The following is a 6,110-nucleotide window of genomic DNA, read 5'->3' as shown; positions in this document are numbered from 1 at the left end:
AAACCTTATCGATGATTAATATTCAATGATTATGTAATGCCCTACTACCTTAGAGCCGTTACTAAGTGAGTTTAAAATGTGCAATTAACTCGCTCAGCGGGATTTTTAGAACAAAAGTGCGATTAAACAAAAAGACAAGGTTGTAATCTTTAAAAGTACTCCATTTCACTAAAAGTTCCAAGAGTTTAACATTTGGGATCCCAAAACGAGGTTTGTTAAGTATTTACAATTCAAAATAAATTTACAGATGACCAATTATCAAAACACAGTTTAGTACAGCCATTTCTCAAAATGCCCCCAACCAAAGTAGTCGGGCAGACCAAACATGTACGTGCTGCCCCCACGCTCTCCGTACTCATGGCTGGTTGACTTTCTCTTTGCCCTTACCTGCAACATAGAGTACCCGTGAGCCGAAGCCCAGCAAGAAGACTCATACAGCACATAACATATGCATATCATACAATCATTATAGTAGATAACTCGTATATAATCAAACAGTCCATAAGATTTAAACACATATACGGCCATGCCGTCCTAGAAGCATTGCCAAAGCCTGGGATCTCGGTCTACACCGTAAGGATATCCCATGTATCCATTGGGGTCTCACCCTAACCACAAGCACTCCATGTACTAAGTGGTATTCCCGGCCCCACTGCCGTTATCGGCCTTCGCCGTTCTCAGTCTTCGCCGTTTTCGGCCTTCGCCGTTCTCGGCCCTTTGCCGTTCCCGGCTCCTTTGCCGTTCATTATGCTATAACCACATATAGCATTCTCAAACAACAATCAACATATAATAATTCATTTAAAGCTACATCCTAGCAATAATAGAATCTAGGGCCGTGCCCTGCAACAACACCATGGGCCCATGCCCTGCTCTACGGGTGTTATAGTTTTCTTACCTGTATCCCGAGCTTTCCGATGCACCAAGGTCACAAGCACGGTCCTCTATCACGAGCCTCTCCAAAATCCTAGTCACAACACATATAAAACACTTTTAATACTAACCAATCCCAAAACCACTTCCCGGGACCAATCCCGTACTCTCGGGACCTCTAATTCCCTAAAACAATGTATTGGAACCATCCCCCGAGCCCCCGGGCAAAAGCCCTAAAAATGTAATATTTGGCTGCCAAAAATAGCCTAGGGCCGCGGTGTAACATGCTGGCCTTGATGGCATGTTACAAGTTAGGATGGTGCTCGGTCAGATGCGCACGCGATGGTGCAGGCTGGTGAGCATGCTGATGCCTAGTTTGTACGGCAGTGGCATTTTCATAAATATCTTCAATATTGCCCGGAAATGGATGGGACTTGGTAGGTTCCATATTGAAGGGTCAATGAACGCAATGGTATGATCGGATTTGGGAGATTCGGAGAATTGGCGAGCTGGAAGCCAAATATGTCTCCCAAGCGAAAATCATATATGTTCCTGGTAGAAGGCTGAAAGCTCAGAAGACTCTTTGTAGGGGGAGCACCTGGTGTCAGCTCTCCACCACCCCCTAGCGCAGGTGCGTCAAGTGAGCTACTACTAGTTGGTAGGACTAGTAGGGCGGGCATATGAGGACCACGAGGGGACTCATAGGTCTCCATGAGTAGGAGTACTCATGGACATTATCGGGCCGCCCCGGTAGTGCGTCGAAGTGTGCTGCCAGAGGTTTAAGGGTACGATTCCCTTGGCTTGCCGGGATGCCGCTTGCATGGAACGTGGCCCAAACCTTCGAGAGATGTCGTGGTGCGCCATGGCCACGAATCTTGACACGAGATGGCACGGGAAGTCATTCGTGGGACTTGTTAGCATGCAAGCATTGGAGGGTGCACTATGCTTGAGTAGGACAGAGGTCCAGTGTGTGCTACTAGTCTGGCAGCCAGTCCCGATGGCCTGCCAACATGCACGATGGTATGGTGCCTTGAGGATTGGACCATGGACGTATGGGAGTCCTTGGTTTGTGACGTGAACTAATCGGATAGTATCGAATGGGACATGATGGGAGGTGTTGGCATGTCAGCTTGGTGGGCTCTTAGCCACACATGCTACCTTGACTTGCGAATGTCTGGGTGAGCATCGGTGTTGGGATTTGCCTTGCCATAGTGAGAACCTATGGACAGTGTGAGTGTCTTGGCTAGATAGCCTTGATGCATGATTGCACTCATAGATGCTGAAGAGCATGACTCGACGAGAGTTGTTCGAGAGACGGAAGTGTGCAGAGGCACACGGTCGCGCGAAAAATGTGCCCATTGTTATTCGAAAGGTTGGAAGGCTGACCTTGGCTCAGAGGAGTCAAGGTGCCGCACGGGCATTTCTGCTGTCAAAATGTCAGCCCGTGACACGCGGCACTCCCATCAAGGGCCACGGCGCCCATAAGCTTTCCCCTAATCCTGATGCATGCTTGCGCCGCGACACCAAAGAATAGGGCCGCAGCGCCCCTACGCGAACCCAGATTTCTGGGTTTTCCCCCTGCATTTTCCCGAGCCAAAACAACTCCAATTCAATCCAAACAAGTACCTAAGCCCCAAAATCAATTTAAAACCCCAAATGAACCTTTTAACAACCTATAAACATAAAAAACAAACTCAATTACACAATCATACTCAAAATCCATTCTTGAGTTTCAAATTCCTGAAACTTAAACCATGGCTTCCAAGACCTAAATCAGAGCTTGAAATCTATAAATCATGCCTCTAAAATCTTAAACCACACCAGATACGAAAATTAAACATGCTAAGGATTCATACCTCAATCAAAACTCAGCTTGAACTCCTCTCAATTTCAGCCTCCAACCTCTTTCCTCTTGATTATTCTAACTGAATTTCCAAGTAAAACCAGCCATATTTCCTTTAGGTTCCCACACTCAATCTTTGAAAATTCAAACTTAAATTTAACAAAAACAGAGCACAATTCTTACCTTTGAACAATCCTAGCTTAAATCTGGTTTTGGTTGCCTCAAACTCCTTTGAATTTCCTCCTAGGTTTCAAGTTCCAGCCCTCCTTCTTGCTTCCCTTTCTTTCTAGCCTTTTCTTCCAATTTTCAGCTTAAACCAATATATGACCAAGTGTTATACGTGAACCATCCTTCCCTTCAGCTCAAACTTATCTACCCTTAGCCAATTGACCATTCTATCCTTCCCTAGAAATTCTCTCCTAACTAAACCTCAAGGGCACTCTTGTCCTTTCACCTATATTACAATTCTACCATTTTTCCATCTGAACTTGTTACTCTCAGCAGTTACTAATGGACTTGGCCCCGGGAAGTGGTTTTGGGATTGGTTAGTATTAAAAGTGTTTTATATGTGTTGTGACTAGGATTTTGGAGAGGCTCGTGATAGAGGACCGTGCTTGTGACCTTGGTGCATCGGAAAGCTCAGGATACAGGTAAGAAAACTGTAACACCCGTAGAGCAGGGCATGGGCCCATGGTGTTGTTGCAGGGCACGACCCTAGATTGTATTATTGCTAGGATGTAGCTTTAAATAAATTATTATATGTTGATTGTTGTTTGAGAATGCTATATGTGGTTATAGCAGAATGAACGGCAAAGGGCAGAGAACGGCGAAGGTCGAGAACGGTAGTGGGGCCGGGAATACCACTTAGCACATGGAGTGCTTGTGGTTAGGGTGAGACCCCAATGGATACATGGGATATCCTTACGGTGTAGACCGAGATCCCAGGCTTTGGCAATGCTTCTGGGACGGCATGGCCGTATATGTGTTTAAATCTTATGGACTGTTTGATTAGATATGAGTTATCTGCTATAATGATTGTATGATATGCATATGTTATGTGCTGTATGAGTCTTCTTGCTGGGCTTCGGCTCACGAGTGCTCTGTGTTGCAGGTAAGGGCAAAGAGAAAGTCAACCAGCCATGAGTACGGAGAGCGTGGGGGCGGCGCGTACATGTTTGGCCTGCCCGACTGCTTTGGTTGGGGGCATTTTGAGAAATGGTTGTACTAAACTGTGTTTTGATAATTGGTCATCTGTAAATCTATTTTGAATTGTAAATATTTTACAAACCTCGTTTTGGGATCCCAAATGTTAAACTTTTGGAACTTTTAGTGAAATGGAGTACTTTTAAAGATTACAGCCTTGTCTTTTTGTTTAATCGCACTTTTGTTTTAAAAACCTCGCTGAGCGAGTTAATTGTACATTTTAAATTCACTTAGTAACGGCTCTAAGGTAGTAGGGCGTTACAGATTAGATAGTTTGCCAACATGTGAAACTGCTAAAACAACACGAAAAGAAAGTTGGTTCTACTCTGAATTTGAATTTGGTTTACAAGTGAAAGTTATTACCAACCGTATAAGAAGGTTATTTATAATCATTAAAATTTCAAAAAGAATCGCTTCACTCCAAATTTCCAAGAATCAATGACCCACATCATTCCAAGATCCAATAATACAAAATCGAAAGACTAACAAATATTCAATAATTTAGGATTAGTTTGCAAAGTTGATTTTAAAACTGATATACAAACTTTCTTATTTGGAAATTCAGCCAAATAAGCCAGAACTTTCTTGCAGTGGGGCAAGATCATTATCTAATTAAAAACAAATACAATAAATAAAACACATTAGCAATTAATTGTGAAAAATTACAATTGTTCTCAGCAAGTTGTCATGTTTTGCCCCCGAACTATAGTGTTCATAGACTTTTGCCCTCCAAATTCTTTTGTTTGTCAAAAATATCCCTTGAATTATATTAGTTATGGACTTTTGTCTATTTCATCCAAAATAGTAGCGATTTGATGACCTGACAGTTAAAAAAATATTAAAAAATAATTTTTTATTAATTAATTGAATTCAAATAAAAAAATAAATAAAAATAATTTTAAAAAATAAAAAATCAATAAAATTGAATTTTTAAATTTATTAAATTATATAAAATCCAATAAATAAAAAATCAATATACATAAATAGTTTTTAATCCAAATATAATTTAAAAAAAACTAAAATCAATATTTTAAAACTAAATTACACTTTGACTAAACTAAATTAAAATCTTTAATTTTTTGCTTGATTGTTTTCTAAATGTGTTTGATTATCTGTATTTGAAATATATATTTGGTTGAGTTTTTAATTTATTTTGTTTAGAAATATTGATTTTAGTTTTTTCAAAATTATATTTGGATTAAAAAATTTTATGTTTAGTAATTGTTTTTATAGGATTTAATATAATTTCATAAATTTAAAAATCAATTTTTATTAATTTTTTATTTTTTAAAATGAGTTTTATTTATTTTTTCTACTTTAAAATCAATTAATTAACAATTTAAAAAAAAATATTTTTTAACTGCAACGTCAGCAAACTATTATTATTTTGGACGGAGTGAACGAAAGTCTACAAATGTTATAGTTCTGGGGGTATTTTTGCCAAGCAAAAAAATTCAGGGGACAAAAATCTACAAGTACTATAATTGGGATGGAAAAATAATATTTTGTACTATTTTGAATACATTTCATAATAAGTTCATTACTAACACCATTGTATATTTCTTTTTCAATTTATACAAATAAAATATTATTTATTCATTGATCTCCATTTGATTGCGTAGCGAATTCTTCATAAAATTCACTGCAGAAAACACTCTTTCGACTATAGCAGTAATAACTAGTAGAATTAATGTCAATGTAAAAAGTTGATAAACCAATTCGTATATTTTCCTGTGTCAACCATTTTCTGTCGAAGATCACTAATACTTTTCAATTCTAATAAATCCTCACTAGGACGCATATCAAGAATAGAATTTTCAAGTTAATTATCTAGTACTATAAGTTTTATATTTGAAAAATGTTATGGATAACACTCAACAAAGTGATCAATCTTTTTTTTTTTGTCAAAGTCTGAGAGTGAATCATTCAGAGATAAACGTGTTACACAAAGAATCAATTCAGTATTTATCTTATCCAAGTGATAATTCAACTCGTGAAGTTGTATATCGATAACAGTATAAACCTCATTTGATTTAACATTTTTTAATTTGCTTTTAGCTTCTAGAATTAAAAAATATTTTTAAAAGTGGTTAGGTAAAAAATAAAAAATATTTTTTTAATTTAAAATGCCTCTTTATAATTTTATTATTCTTAATTTACTCATAAAATATATTTTTTTTATTAAATATTC

At 38.1% G+C, this 6,110-nt stretch overlaps 1 long non-coding RNA gene across 1 annotated transcript; it reads left to right on the top strand.

Moving 5' to 3' along the window:
- The first annotated feature begins 779 nt into the window (after positions 1-779).
- Positions 780-4,073, top strand: LOC133788772 (uncharacterized). Its single transcript, XR_009873371.1, has 2 exons — positions 780-3,366; positions 3,515-4,073. It is a non-coding gene; the product is annotated as an uncharacterized LOC133788772 (long non-coding RNA).
- Positions 4,074-6,110: the final 2,037 nt, after the last annotated feature.

Source organism: Humulus lupulus, chromosome 7, assembly GCF_963169125.1.
Source record: "Humulus lupulus chromosome 7, drHumLupu1.1, whole genome shotgun sequence".
NCBI classification, from domain to species: Eukaryota; Viridiplantae; Streptophyta; class Magnoliopsida; order Rosales; family Cannabaceae; genus Humulus; species Humulus lupulus.
The sequence above is the reverse complement of the archived record's forward strand: the minus strand, read 5'-3'. Positions and strand labels throughout refer to the sequence as shown.